Raw genomic sequence first — 16255 nt, forward strand, 5'->3', positions numbered from 1 at the left:
ATAAAACAGAATGCATGCAGAAGAAAAAGGACAGCTACGTGCTTGAAGCAGAGAGGCTAAAGAGATGGAGGTCAGGGATGTGACTGGAGGGATTTCAGGGAGGTGACTGGAGTCTAAGTCATGGAGAACTTAGAGGGCTCTTATAAGACTTTTATATCTCTTTCTTTGAATGAGATTGGGAGTTATTGCAGGAGTTGCACAAAAGAATGACAAAATCTAGCTTTTCTTTTAAAAGGAGCATTCTGGTTTTCCATTGAGAAAAGACGAAATACATTCTCCATCCAGAAAAGACTGCCAAGAACTGTGAAGCATCTAAAAGTTTACCCTACTTGGGGCACAGTTTTACAAATGCTGGCAGATGACACAAGCCTCCTGGGTAAAGGCAGGATTTTATGACTCCTTCAACAGGCAGAATGATTTACTTGTTTCTGTCAGTCCTCCTTGCTCCACAAGTCCTACAGAGGAAATACAAGAAGGCAGATTAACGTTGCATATGCAATAGACGTGTGTTGCAGCAAACCTGCCCTCTGCTTCAGAAGAAAGCAATATCTCTAGCTTCCAAGCTGTCCTCTTTACAAGCATCCTTGAGAAGATACTCAGGAGCAAAGACTCTCAAAGTCTCTGCTCATAAGATATGCAGAAATGTGAGAGGCCATGAAGAATTGTCTCCCAACCAGAATGAGCAGCATGTCATAATGGATTGGATGTAAAGAGGGAGGGGAAAAGATACTTAAGAATAACTCCAAGAGTTTTTATTTGAATAGGTGAAAAGATGGAGTTACCATCAACTAAGTTTAGAAAGACTACAGGTGAAGCAGGATGGGTGGAGAGGGTGGATAAGGAGTTTGATCTGAGACATAATGAATTTGAGATAGCTATTGGATGGAATTCAACAGATGTCAAACAGGCCATTAGATACATATGTCTTGAGTTTGGAAAAGAGTTTGAGTAATAATATAAATATATTAGTCATTGGGAGGTAGAATGATTTTATTTTATTTTATTTTATTTATTTATTTATTTATTATTATTATTATACTTTAAGTTTTAGGGTACATGTGCACAACGTGCAGGTTTGTTACATATGTATACATGTGCCCATATTGGTTTGCTGCACCCATTAACTCGTCATTTAGCATTAGGTATATCTCCTAATGCTATCCCTCCCCCCTCCCCCCACCCCACAACAGGCCCTGGTGTGTGATGTTCCCCTGACTGTGTCCATGTGTTCTCATTGTTCAATTCCCACCTATGAGTGAGAACATGTGGTGTTTGGTTTTTTGTCCTTGCGATAGTTTGCTGAGAATGATGGTTTCCAGCTTCATCCATGTCCCTAAAAAGGACATGAACTCATCCTTTTTTATGGCTGCATAGTATTCCATGGTGTATATGTGCCCATTTTCTTAATCCAGTCTATCATTGATGGACATTTGGGTTGGTTCCAAGTCTTTGCTATTGTGAATAGTGCCGCAATAAACATACGTGTGCATGTGTCTTTATAGCAGCATGATTTATAATACTTTGGGTATATACCCAGTAATGGGATGGCTGGGTCAATTGGTATTTCTAGTTCTAGATGGCTGAGGAATTGCCACACTGTCTTCCACAATGGTTGAACTAGTTTACAGTCCCACCAGCGGTGAAAAAGTGTTCCTATTTCTCCACATCCTCTCCAGCACCTGTTGTTTCCTGACTTTTTAATGATCACCATTCTAACTGGTGTGAAATGGTATCTCATTGTGGTTTTGATTTGCATTTCTCTGATGGCCAGTGATGATGAGCATTTTTTCATGTGTTTTTGGCTGCATAAATGTCTTCTTTTGAGAATTGTCTGTTCATATCCTTTGCCCACTTTTTGATGGGGTTGTTTGTTTGTTTTCTTGTAAATTTGTTTGAGTTCATTGTAGATTCTGGATATTAGCCCTTTGTCAGATGAGTAGGTTGCAAAAATTTTCTCCCATTTTGTAGGTTGCCTGTTCACTCTGATGGTGGTTTCTTTTGCTGTGCAGAAGCTCTTTAGTTTAATTAGGTCCCATTTGTCAATTTTGGCTTTCGTTGCCATTGCTTTTGGTGTTTTAGACATGAAGCACTTGCCCATGCCTATGTCCTGAATGGTATTGCCTAGGTTTTCTTCTAGGGTTTTTATGGTTTTAGGTCTAACATGTAAGTCTTTAATCCATCTTGAATTAATTTTTGTATAAGGTATAAGGAAGAGATCCAGTTTCAGCTTTCTACATATGGCTAGCCAGTTTTCCCAGCACCATTTATTAAATAGGGAATTCTTTCCCCATTGCTTGTTCTCATCAGGTTTGTCAAAGATCAGATAGCTGTAGATATGCATCATTATTTCTGAGGGCTCTGTTCTGTTCCATTGATCTATATCTCTGTTTTGGTGCCAGTACCATGCTGTTTTGGTTACTGTAGCCTTGTAGTATAGTTTGAAGTCAGGTAGCGTGATGCCTCTAGCTTTGTTCTTTTGGCTTAGGATTGACTTGGCGATGCGGGCTCTTTTTTGGTTCCATACGAACCTTAAAGTAGTTTTTCCCAATTCTGTGAAGAAAGTCATTGGTAGCTTGATGGGGATGGCATTGAATCTATAAATGACCTTGGGCAGTATGGCCATTTTCATGATATTGATTCTTCCTACCCATTAGCATGGAATGTTCTTCCATTCGTTTGTATCCTCTTTTATTTCCTTGAGTAGTGGTTTGTAGTTCTCCTTGGAGAGGTCCTTCACATCCCTTGTAAGTTGGATTCCTAGGTATTTTATTCTCTTTGAAGCAATTGTGAATGGGAGTTCACTCATTATTTGGCTGTTTGTCTGTTATTGGTGTATAAGAATGCTTGTGATTTTTGCACATTGATTTTATATCCTGAGACTTTGCTGAAGTTGCTTATCAGCTTAAGGAGATTCTGGGTGAGATGATGGGGTTTTCTAAATACAGAAGAATGTCATCTGTAAACAGGGACAATTTGACTTCCTCTTTTCCTAATTGAATACCCTTTATTTCCTTCTCCTGCCTGAATGCCCTGGCCAGAACTTCCAACACTATGTTGAATAGGAGTGGTGAGAGAGGGCATCCCTGTCTTGTGCCAGTTTTCAAAGGGAATGCTTCCAGTTTTTGTCCACTCAGTATGATATTGGCTGTGGGCTTGTCATAGATAGCTCTTATTATTTTGAGATACATCCCATCAATACCTAATTTATTGAGAGTTTTTAGCATGAAGGGCTGTTGAATTTTGTCAAAGGCCTTTTCTGCATCTATTGAGATAATCATGTGGTTTTTGTCTTTGGTTCTGTTTATATGCTGGATTACGTTTATTGACTTGAGTATGTTGAACCAGCCATGCATCCCAGGGATGAAGCCCACTTGATCATGGTGGATAAGCTTTTTGATGTGTTGCTGGATTCAGTTTGCCAGTATTTTATTGAGGATTTTTGCAATAATGTTCATCAAGGATATTTGTCTAAAATTGTCTTTTTTTGTTGTGTCTGTGCCAGGCTTTGGTATCAGGATGATGCTGGCCTCATAAAATGAGTTAGGGAGGATTCCCTGTTTTTCTATTGATTGGAATAGTTTCAGAAGGAGTGGTACCAGCTCCTCCTTGTACTTCTGGTAGAATTCGGCTGTGAATCCATCTGGTCCTGGACTTTTTTTGGTTGTTAAGCTATTAATTATTGCCTCAATTTCAGAGGGTGTTATTGGTCTATTGAGAGATTCAACTTCTTCCTGGTTTCGTCTTGGGAGAGTGTGTGTGTCGAGGAATTTATCCATTTCTTCTAGATTTTATAGTTTATTTGTGTAGAGGTGTTTATAGTATTCTTGATGGTAGTTTGTATTTCTGTGGGATTGGTGGTGATATCCCCTTTGTCATTTTTTTATTGCGTCTATTTGGTTCTTCTCTCTTTTCTTCTTATTAGTCTTGCTAGTGGTCTATCAATTTTGTTGATCTTTTCAAAAAACCAGCTCCTGGATTCATTGATTTTTTGAAGGCTTTTTGTGTCTCTATTTCCTTCAGTTCTGCTCCGATCTTAGTTATTTCTTGCCTTCTGCTAGCTTTTGAATGTGTTTGCTCTTGCTTCTCTAGTTCTTTTAATTGTGATGTTAGGGTGTCAATTTTTGATCTTTCCTGCTTTCTCTTATGGGCATTTAATGCTATAAATTTCCCTCTACACACTGCTTTGAATGTGTCCCAGAGATTCTGGAATGTTGTGTCTTTGTTCTCATTGGTTTCAAAGAAGGCATTGGTTTCTGCCTTCATTTTGTTGTGTACCCAGTAGTCATTCAGGAGAAGGTTGTTCAGTTTCCATGTAGTTGGTGGTTTTGAGTGAGTTTCTTAATCCTGAGTTCTAGTTTGATTGCACTGTGGTCTGATAAACAGTTTGTTATAATTTCTGTTCTTTTACATTTGCTGAGGAGTGCTTTACTTCCAACTATGTGGTCAATTTTGGAGTAGTTGTGGTGTGGTGCTGAAAAGAATGTATATTCTGTTGATTTTGGGTGGAGAGTTCTGTAGATGTCTATTAAGTCCTCTTGATGCAGAGTTGAGTTCAAATCCTGGATATCCTTGTTAAATTTCTGTCTCATTGATCTGTCTAATGTTGACAGTGGGGTGTTAAAGTCTCCCATTATTAATGTGTGGGAGTCTAAGTCTCTTTGTAGGTCACTCAGGACTTGCTTTATGAATCTGGGTACTCCTATATTGGGTGCATATATATTTAGGATAGTTAGTTCTTCTTGTTGAATTGATCCCTTTACCATTATGTAATGGCCCTCTTTGTCTCTTTTGATCTTTTTTGGTTTAAAGTCTGTTTTATCAGAGACTAGGATTGCAACCCCTGCCTTTTTTTGTTTTCCATTTACTTGGTAGATCTTCCTCCATCCCTTTATTTTGAGCCTATCTGTGTCTCTGCACATGAGATGGGTTTCCTGAATACAGCACACTGATGGGTCTTGACTCTTTATCCAATTTGCCAGTCTGTGTCTTTTAATTGGAGCATTTAGCCCATTTACATTTAAAGTTAATATTGTTATGTGTGAATTTGATCCTGTCATTATGATGTTAGCTGGTTATTTTGCTTGTCAGTTGATGCAGTTTCTTCCTAGCATTGATGGTCTTTACAATTTGGCATATTTTTGCAGTAGCTGGTACTGGTTGTTCCTTTCCATGTTTAGTGCTTCCTTCAGGAGCTCTTTTAGGGCAGGCCTGGTGGTGACAAAATCTCTCAGCATTTGCTTGCCTGTAAAATATTTTATTTCTCCTTCACTTATGAAGCTTAGTTTGGCTGGATATGAAATTCTGGGTTGAAAATTCTTTTCGTTAAGAATGTTGAATATTGGCCCCCACTCTCTTCTGGCTTGTAGAGTTTCTGCCAAGAGATCAGCTGTTAGTCTGTTGGGCTTCCCTTTGTGGGTAACCTGACCTTTCTCTCTGGCTGCCCTTAACATTTTTTCCTTCATTTCAACTTTGGTGAATCTGAGAATTATGTTTATTGGAGTTGCTCTTCTCGAGGAGTATCTTTGTGGCATTCTCTGTATTTCCTGAATCTGAATGTTGGCCTGCCTTGCTAGATTGGGGAAGTTCTCCTGGATAATATCCTGCAGAGTCTTTTCCAACTTGATTCCATTCTCCCCGTCACTTTCAGGTACACCAGTTAGATATAGGTTTGGTCTTTTACATAGTCCCATATTTCTTGGAGGCTTTGTTTGTTTCTTTTTATTCTTTTTTCTCTAAACTCCTCTTTATGCTTCATTTCATTCATTTCGTCTTCCATCACTGATACCCTTTCTTCCAGTTGATTGCATCAGTTACTGAGGCTTGTGCATTCATCACGTTGTTCTCGTGCCATGGTTTTCAGCTCCATCAGGTCTTTTAAGGACTTCTCTGCATTTGTTATTCTAGTTATCCATTCATCTAATGTTTTTTCAAAGTTTTTAACTTCTTTGCCATTGGTTTGAACTTCCTCCTTTAGCTTGGAGTAGTTTGATCTTCTGAAGCCTTCCTCTCTCAACTCGTCAAAGTCATTCTCCGTCCAGCTTTGTTCCATTGCTGGTGAGGAGCTGTTCCTTTGGAGGAGGAGAGTCACTCTGATTTTTAGAGTTTCCAGTTTTTCTGCTCTGTTTTTCCCCATCTTTGTGATTTTATCTACCTTTGGTCTTTGATGATGGTGACATACAGATGGGTTTTTGGTGTGGATGTCCTTTCTGTTTGTTAGTTTTCCTTCTAACAGTCAGGACCCTCAGCTGCAGGTCTGTTGGAGTTTACTGGAGGTCTACTCCAGACCCTGTTTGCCTAGGTATCAGCAGTGGTGGCTGCAGAACAGCAGATATTAGTGAACCACAAATGCTGCTGCCTGATCATTCCTCTGGAAGTTTTGTCTCAGAGGAGTACCTGGCTGTGTGAGGTGTCAGTCTGCCCCTACTGGGGGGTGCCTCCCAGTTAGGCTACTCGGGGGTCAGGGACCCACTTGAGGAGGCAGTCTGCCCGTTCTCAGATCTCAAGCTGCGTGCTGGGAGAACCACTACTCTCTTCCAAGCTGTCAGACAAGGACATTTAAGTCTGCAGAGGTTATTGCTGTGTTTTGTTTGTCTGTGTCCTGCCCTCAGAGGTGGAGCCTACAGAGGCAGGCAGGCCTCCTTGAGCTGTGGTGGGCTCCACCCAGTTCGAGCTTCCAGGCCACTTTGTTTACCTACTCAAGTCTGAGCAATGGCAGGCGCCCCTCCCCCAGCCTCGCTGCTGCCTTGCAGTTTGATCTCAGACTGCTGTGCTAGCAATGAGTGAGGCTCAGTGGGCATAGGACCCTCTGTGCCATGTGCAGGATATAATCTCCTGGTGTGCCAGGTGCAGGATATAATCTCCTGGTGTGCCATTTGATAAGCCTGTTGGAAAAGCACAGTATTAGGGTGGGAGTGTATAAAGTGTAAGGAAGGGATCCAGTTTCAGCTTTCTACATATGGCTAGCCAGTTTTCCCAATACCATTTATTAAATAGGGATTCCTTTCCCCATTGATTGTTGTTGTCAAGTTTGTCAAAGATCAGATGGTTGTAGATGTGTGGTATTATTTCTGAAGGCTCTGTTCTGTTCCATTGGTCTATAGTTCTGTTTTGGTGCCATGCTGTTTTGGTTACTGTAGCCTTGTAGTATAGTTTGAAGTCAGGTAGTGTGATGCCTCCAGCTTTGTTCTTTTTGCTTAGGTTTGTCTTGGCAATGTGCATTCTTTTTTGATTGCATATGAACTTTAAAGTATTTTTTTCCAATTCTATGAAGAAAGTCATTGATAGCTTTATGGGGATGGCATTGAATCTATAAATTACCTTGGGCAACATGGACATTTTCACAATATTGATTCTTTCTATCCATGAGCATGGAATGTTCTTCAATTAGTTTGTGTCCTCTTTTATTTCGTGGAGCAGTGGTTTGTAGTTCTCCTTCAAAAAAATCAATGAATCCAGGAGCTGGTTTTTTGAGAAGATCAACAAAATTGATAGACCAATAGCAAGACTAATAAAGAAGAAAAGAGAGAAGAATCAAATAGATGCAATAAACAATGATAAAGGGGATATCACCACCAATCCCACAGAAATACAAACTACCGTCAGAGAATACTATAAAAACCTCTACACAAATAACCTGAAAATCTAGAAGAAATGGATAAATGCCTGGACACATACACCCTCCCAAGACTAAACCAAGAAGAAGTTGAATCCCTGAATAGACCAATAACAGGCTCTGAAATTGAGACAATTATCAATAGCCTACCAACCAAAAAAAGTCCAGGACCAGCTGGATTCACAGCTGAATTCTATCAGAGGTAAAAGGAGGAGCTGGTACCATTCCTTCTGAAACTATTCCAATCAATAAAAAAAGAGGGAATCTTCTCTAACTCATTTTATGAGGACATCATCATCCTGGTACCAAAGCCTGGCAGAGACACAACAAAGAAAGAGAATTTTAGACCAATATACCAGGAACATTGATGCAAAAATCCTCAATAAAATACCAGCAAACCGAATCCAGCAGCACATCAAAAAGCTTATCCACCACGATCAAGTGGGCTTCATCCCTGGGATGCAAGGCTGATTCAACATGCACAAATCAATAAACATAATCCATCATATAAACACAACCAAAGACAAAAGCCACATGATTATCTCAATAGATGCAGAAAAAGCCTTCGACAAAATTCAACAGTCTTTCATGCTAAAAACTCTCAATAAACTAGGTATTGATGGGACGTATCTCAAAATAATAAGAGCTATTTATGACAAACCCACCGCCACTATCATACTGAATAGGCAAAAACTGCAAGCATTCCCTTTGAAAACTGGCACAAGACAGGGATGCCCTCTTTCACCACTCCTATTCAACATAGTATTGGAAGTTCTGACCAGGACAGTCAGGCAGGAGAAAGAAATAGAGTATTCAATTAGGAAAAGAGGAAGTCAAATTGTCCCTGTTTGCAGATGATATGATTGTATATTTAGAAAACCCCATTGTCTCAGCGAAAAATCTTAAGCTGTTAAGGAACTTCCGCAAAGTCTCAGGATACAAAATCAATGTGCGAAAATCACAAGCATTCTTATACACCAATAACAGACAAACAGAGAGCCAAATAATGAGTGAACTCCCATTCACAATTGCTTCAAAGAGAATAAAATACCTAGGAATCCAACTTACAAGGGATGCGAGGGCTGATATTTTCTATTCCAGATGAAAGAATACTTCTCAGGCATCTGATGACCAAAATACAGGGAAAAAGTTATGATGATGGTGGTGGAGTGTTCTGCTACAGGCATTTGGGAACCTCACAGAACTCTTAATATTCACTTTTAATTCATTCCACCAGGGAGGAAGGGCATGGGGTTTGGAGCCATTCATATATGGTTTCAAAATCTGACTGACATTTATCTCTGTAAGAACTTGAGAAATTTACTTAATCTCTCTGAGATTTGGTATATTTAGAATGAGGGTGATACTGACAGTACCTACATCATGAGTGTTACTTGAATGGAGATGTATAAAGTGCATTTTAAATTCATTTATTCCGTTAACATTTTTCCTTCACTTATTAACTTTTTAGGTTTCTTCTTGAAGGGCTCAAGGAATGAAGCATCCCACAAAATGATCCTGCTGAATAATTCCCAGATGCTGCTGACCCTGTACGAATCCCTGGCCGTGAGCATTCCTGAGTCCCTGAAGGTGAGGGGGCAGTGGGAGAGTCAGATGGCTTTGTGCATGTTTCTTTACCATTCTGTGCCTTTACCTTTGGTCTTTTCATCAATGAAATGGGAATAATATTAGCACCTACCTCTTAAAATTGTTGTGAACACTGAATAAATCCATACAATGTAAGTGCTAAGAGCATTGACAAGTGCCAAGCTAGTGCACAGTAGCTCTTTGGTATCACAAGGACACCTATATGTGAGTTCTGCCTGCTTGCTGGTAACTTCACGTCCATCAGCATGGTCCTGGAGATGCTGCTCATCTCACCATTACTGACTTGGTCCCAGTACTGTCTTTTGACCTCCGTTTTTCTCTTCCTCTTCACATCCAGATCCCCATCTCTAGGGATCTCAACCTCTCCTAGTCTTTTCCATCTCTCCTTCATGTACATGGCTGTGTGTATCACATCAATCATAGGAACCCCTTCAACATGGAGGTGCTGGTGGACTCCTGGCCCGAGTATCAGATAGTTATTATCCAACCACCAAAACAGGTAGGCACACAAACAGGGACTAGTGGAGCCAGGCAGGCCCAAAGGGCCTGAGGAACTGACCAGTTCAGACACCAGGGCTGCTTTTATAGGGTGAAAGGAAACGTGAGTATTTTAAAACACTCCTTCAGTACTTGGCACCTTGCATGAGTGCCACATGTTCCTACCCTTTCTGTAAAGCATAGGACTCTTCTGGGAAAAGGGGTGGAGGGGGAAGGGGAGGAAAAGGACAAGGCTGACACTCATAGATTAAGGGCCCTTTGAGGTGGCAGGGGTCACCTGCAGGGGCTGAAAGGAGGCCAATTTACAGGAAAAGTTCGGTGTCTGAGATATCAGAACAGTGGCTTAGAAACAAAAACCAAGGCAGAAGTCTACCAGTAAAATTACCTCTCAGGGCCAAGCATGGTGTCTTCTACCTGTAATCCCAGCACTTTGGGAGGCCAAGGCAGGAGGATCACTTGAGTCCAGGAGTTTGAGACCAGCCTGTGCAACATAGTGAGACCTCATCTCTACAGAAAATAAACAAAATTAGCAGGGCATGGTTGTACATGTTTACACTCCTAGCTACTCAGGAGGCTGAGGTGGGAGGATGGCTTGAGCCCCAGGAGGTCGAGGTTGCATTGAGCCAAGATCACACCACTGTACTGAAGCCTAGGCAACAGAGTGGGATCCTGTCTTAAAAAAAAATGTTATTTCTCAGGAATCAGGGAAGGGACTCAAGGACTCATAATTACTGTGTGTCAACTATATGGAAGCACGTCTTTTGTTAGTGGATGTCATCAACAGAACAATCTTATTAAGTGACCATTAATATTTCCAATTTAGAGATGAGGAAATGACACTGAGAAATATTAAATCACATAGCTGCTGGATACCAGATGTTAAAGCATTGTCCAATCTGAATTCAAGTTCATTGCACTCTGCCAGTTTTATTAGCTATATAACCATAGGCCCTTCTCTGAGTTTCATCATCTGTTAAAATGGGAAAAATAAGAGGATCTTCTTCAGAGGATTACACAAGGTTTAAATGAGATACTGTATGTTAAACACTTAGTACATAGCACATAATTTTAAATAGTATCTACCAGAATTGGCCATTGTTGGCTGAGGACATACAAGGAATACACGATTAAGCTGAAATAGTAATACAAACCTAGGTCTATTTTTTTGTCCTAAAGACTCCCCCTTTTTTGTGTGTGTTTTATGCATATCTGGTTAGTGAACTGAAGCCTCATGGCCAGCCCAGCTTCATGTGGGTATAGACACTGAGCCTCCAAACAATAATAAGCCACCCCAGGTCAAGACTAGTTTGCACATTGGGTCGGGATTGGGATGCAGAAAGCGACAAAATGACCCTAGCTTGAGGAACAAAGGGGTAAAGGGGATGGGAACCAGGCTGAGCCTAACACCTTCCCTAGGGATGTTCGTTTGATCTCCTGGCTTCCTGATAATTTGGGATCAAAGGTTAATGCTAAGTTTATTTAATCCATGGTCCAATTTCTTAAAAGTGTGATATTCTAAATAATTGTAGGAGGTCAAGTAGTTCTTTTTATTTCAGTAACTTTGTAGTTATTATGTGTATTTTACCAACGTAACTATAGCATCAAACCATAACTTCACATATGCATTGCTTTGAACAAGGCTAGTTTTTATAAAGTTAGTCAATAAACAAAAATATGAAAATATAAAAGTTGAATGCCACACATATATGACCAAAGAAATGGAAATAATGAAATATGCTGCAATTTACTTGGAAATACATTCATCTAGTCTGATTCCATAGTATACCACGTTTCTTTCAGTATTGAAAGTCAATTCGATTTTGAGTAAAACTTTTCAGGGTGGGATGCAGGAGAATTTATATAGAAAAAAAGTAACTTTTTCTTAATTGGTTTTTAATCTCAAAGATAATATATGCTGATTATAGAAGTGGAAAAATCCAACATGATTTTAAGAAGTTAATAACTTCTCTCCTCCCCCTCCTCTCCTCTCCTCCTTTTCTACCCCTTGGGGTAATCAGTGTCCTTGCCCATATTAACACACAAAGGGATAATCACTGATGATCTCTTCTGTCATCACTTTTTAATTTGCCTTTCACATATGGACATCCCTTCGGGTGAATCAATGCAGCATTAACATATTCGTTTTAATAACTGTGGCATTCCATAGAGTCAATGCAATGCTATTTAGGCAGTCATTCTCTTGCTGTTGGGTTCAAATTGTTCATACTTCTTTGCCACTACAAACAATGCTTCAATAAACATCCTTGTATACATATCTTTACATCCTGGAAACTTTTCTCAATACAACTGATTTCCAAAAGGGATATCTCCAAGTCAGAGTTTACCTTATCCTAAGCAGGCACTGCCAGATTATCTTCTCAAAGGATTCCACAGTTTTATTTCCATTAGCAATGTGTGGAAGAATTGTTTCCTCACATTCTCACCAGCACTGAATGTTGTCCCTTTTCAATTTATGCCAAACTGGTGGGTGAAAGATGGCATCTTATTGTAGATTTAATTTGCATTTCCCTATTAATATTCAACATATTATATTTTCATATGTTTATCAGTCATTTGGGGTTTACTTCTGAACTGTTTATATTGTTTGACCATTTTTACACTGGGATTTTGTGTCATTCTTAAAATTCTGTAAGTGTTTTGGATACTAGGGATACTAACACAAGGTGTATGCTACAAATTTGTTGCCCAATTTAGAATTATTTTCTACTTGATTGATGGAGATTTTGACATGAAGAAATTTTGAATTTTCATGTAATCAAATGTATTATCTTTTTCACTATGTCCTCTGAGTTTTTGTTTTTTTTATTAATAATTAGGAAGATTTTTCCTACTCCACGATCATACAAGTGTTTTCTTATTTAATCTTACAGTGAGTTAATTTTTACTTTTGACATATCAATATTCATTCTACTTGGAATATATTTTTGAATAGCATGAATTAACATTCTTTCATATTTTTCTTCCATATGGCTGGCTAATTACATTAGTACTATTTATTAAGTGATTCCACTACTGAAACATAAATCTCTATTTTGACATATAACATGTTTATATATTTTTGTATCTATTTCTGTATTTGTTTCTAGTCTTTTCTCATGCTATTTCATTGTTTTTGTGATAAATTTTAATATCTAATAAAGCAAATCACCCTTCACCAAGGGGAGGGTTCACCATTGTACATTATGCAATATATGTACATTATGCAATGTATGCAATTGCATACATTGTACATTATGCAATGTACGCAATTGCATAATGTACAACCTAAGAAAGTTTTTCTTACTTTCCTTTTTCTTATAAATTTAAGAACTATATGAACATCAAGTAATTTTTCCAGTTCCCCACCAACTACCCCAACTAACTATTGCAATTGTGATTGTTGTTGGAGGAGCTTTTTTAGACAATTGTGGAAGGGTTAATTTTTTTGTGATACTAAATCTTTTCATCTACAAATATGCTCTTTTTTTTCACTTTTTTCAGTTTTTGTTCTATGCCATCTGGCAAAATTTTATTGTTTTCCTGTGGTAAACTATGTGATTTTCCATTAAGTTTACCCTTAAGTATTTTATACTATTTGTGAAGAATATTAAATTATTTTTCCATTTCTATTTCTGAGCATTATTATTTTGTTATTGCTTTTTATTTGTATTCTTGATTTCCAAATATGTCACACTGTTCTTTAAAACCTGTTTTTTTGTCTGTAGGGGGGGTGTTATTTGTTTTTGTGTTTTTTCAAAGTCTCTTGGATTTTCTAAACACGTAATACTGTACTCTACAAACAAAGTAATTTGCTGCTTCTTTGCCAATATTTATATGGGTTTTTAGTTTCTTGCCTTATTGCATAATGTACAACCTAAGAAAACAATATCAACTAACAAAAATAATAGTTCTATTCTTGTCTCATTCCTGATTTTAATGAAATAGCTATAACAACTTACATCTGAATTACATTTGATTCTGTCTTTACAGGTTTAGAGCATTTTCCTCTTGTTCCTACATTCATAGAACTTATATTTAGAATGGAGGGTAAATTTTATCTTATTTCATTTTTGTCTTTTTTCTTGGCAATTTATATAGTCATGAAATTTTTCCTCCTTTAATTTATTACACTAAAAGATCTTCCAATCAAAGCCATTCTGGCCTTTCTAAAACAAACTGTTCATGTTCACATCCTTTTGATATACTACCGAATATTTTATTCAGAATTTTTGTATCTGTATTCATAAGAGAATATGGGCAATAATTCACTTTTTGTTATTTCCTTGACAGATTTGGCATTAGGAGCTTTTCATCTGTTACCAAAGTCTAGTATTAAAATTATGTGTTTGTTTTTGGCTTATGTAGAATTTAAATATAAAATAATCTGATTTTGGCTACTTTTTATTTTTTAATTTCAACTTTCCTTTTAGATACAGGGGTTACATGTGCAGATTTGTTACATGGGAATATTACACGTTGATGAGTCTTGGAGTACGGACAGATCTCATCACCCTGGTAGTGAGCATATACCCAGTAGTTAGTTTTCTAACCCAGCCCCTTTCCCTCCACCCTCTAGTAGTCCACAGTGTCTATTGTTCCCACATTTATGTCCATGTATGGTCAAAGCTTAGTTCCCAGTTATGAGTGAGAACATGTGATATTTAGTTTTCTGTTACAGCATTAATTTGCTTAGGATTATTGCACTGTGGAAAGTAGTCGGAAATTTCTTAGAGAACTTAAAACAGAGTTACCATTTGACCCAGCAATGCCATTACTAGGTAAATAGCCAAAAGAAAATGACTCATTCTACCAAAATGACACATCCTGTTGTATGTTCATTGCTGCACTGTTCACAATAGGAAAGAAATGAAATCAACCCAGGTGCCCATCAATAGTAGATTGGATTAAAAAAATGCTTGGTACATATATTCCTATGGAATACCATGCAGCAATAGAAAAGAATAAAATATTGTTCTTTGTAGCAATATGGATGGAGCAGGAGGCCATAATACTTGTCCACTTTTTAAAGGGTAGATATTTCATTTAATTTCCAATATTTTCTATTAGTTTGTTGAGGTTTTCTGTTTTTTTGAAAGTCAATTTTGATAGTTTATTCTTGAGGGATAACATCCATTTCTTTTATCAGTAAATATGTTGCCTTGGAGTAGTATATAATCTTCTATTATAATTATTTTTTTCTTTTCTCTGTTTCCGTTCTCATCTCTCATACTCTGTGCTTATTTTTTTATTTTTGCTTTTTCCTTTTTCTCTTGTATTTCCTTAAAATGACTTACCAGAAGTATGTCCCTCTCTCTCTTCTTCTCTCTCTCTTTTGCCATTTAAAAATGAACTTTTGGCTTTATATATCCTTTGCACTATGTCTTGCTCTCCATTTCATTATTTATAGCTTTCATTTTTATAAATAGCTCCATTTGTTTTTTACTAGTTTACTTGGATATTCTTTTTATAATTCTTTGAATATTTACTTGGCCATTTTCGGTCACTCTTTTAAAATTGAGTCTTTTAAAACATCTACTCTTTTAAATTCACTGAGATTTTGGTTTTGGCCATATTCAGAAACTTGCATTTATAAAAGCACCCTCAAATTCTTGAAGGTTTCTTTAAAATTAGTTACACTATTTTTTCTTTTACTCTTTAACAACACAATTTCCAACATAATATTAATACATTCACTGCTAAACCTCTCACACTTATTGTTTATATTTCCCCTGAGAAACACATACTGATCTTGCCATGAAGTTTGTGGCTTACCAGAATGGGATCACAAGTCTCTTTCTTTCAAACCCATGAGTCTAACACTACATAAATTACCCAGAATGCTACCAAAAATTTAGTTACTTCATTCTATTTTGTGGGCTTCTGGCTGTAAAGACATTGTCACTATTTGAGTAGGCTGATATCCTGTAGCCTTGGGAAAAGGCAATGTCTCATTAATGTTTGTATTCACTAAAGTATCTTGCCCAAGCCCTGGATGGACAGATCCCATCACCCTGGTAGTGAGTATAGTACCCAATAAGTAGTTTTCTAACCCAGCCCCTTTCCCTCCACCCTCTAGGACACTACAGATTCTAGGTGTCTGGTTAAACAGTAGGCACTAAAAATTAGAGAAATCACAGTTAAATTTACTTTGAGCCAAGTTTAAAAATTTAATCCTAGCAACACAGACTCAGTATAACCCAGAATGTGTCCCACAGGAGGTTACATGGGGCACAGTATATATAACAGGGGGATATGTGTGGCCCAAGAGGTGAGAGAAGCAGGGAGAGAAGCAATTCTTGCAATCTTTTGATTCTGCTGGGTGCTTGGTGATGCTATATATAAAATAAGGTAAATGTGCAGTTGAGTGGGTAGAAAGAAAGGTGAGGCATCTTAAGGCCTGGTGGAGGGTGACTAATTTCATCCTGTCTTTGTTCTGTATCTAATAAGCAGGTTTATAACCAGTATCTGTCAGTGAAACATTTAACAAACTCCAGTTACACAGGCAAATGGTCAGCAGTAGCTTATAGGCCTAGGTTT

General features: G+C 38.0%; 1 protein-coding gene across 5 annotated transcripts in view; it reads right to left on the reverse strand.

The window, feature by feature from the left end:
• Positions 1–16255, reverse strand: part of GLYATL2 (glycine-N-acyltransferase like 2) — a 68075-nt gene that overhangs the window by 38053 nt on the left and 13767 nt on the right. The window contains exon 1 of one of the 5 annotated variants that reach the window (XM_055094364.2): positions 8681–8736. The exons of the other annotated variants lie outside the window; for them this stretch is intronic. The gene's annotated coding sequence lies outside the window, so the exon portion shown is untranslated. Of the gene's footprint in view, positions 1–8680; positions 8737–16255 lie in introns of those variants that run through there. 5 annotated transcript variants of the gene reach the window in all.

This window comes from Pan paniscus, chromosome 9 (assembly GCF_029289425.2).
Source record: "Pan paniscus chromosome 9, NHGRI_mPanPan1-v2.0_pri, whole genome shotgun sequence".
Lineage (NCBI taxonomy): Eukaryota > Metazoa > Chordata > Mammalia > Primates > Hominidae > Pan > Pan paniscus.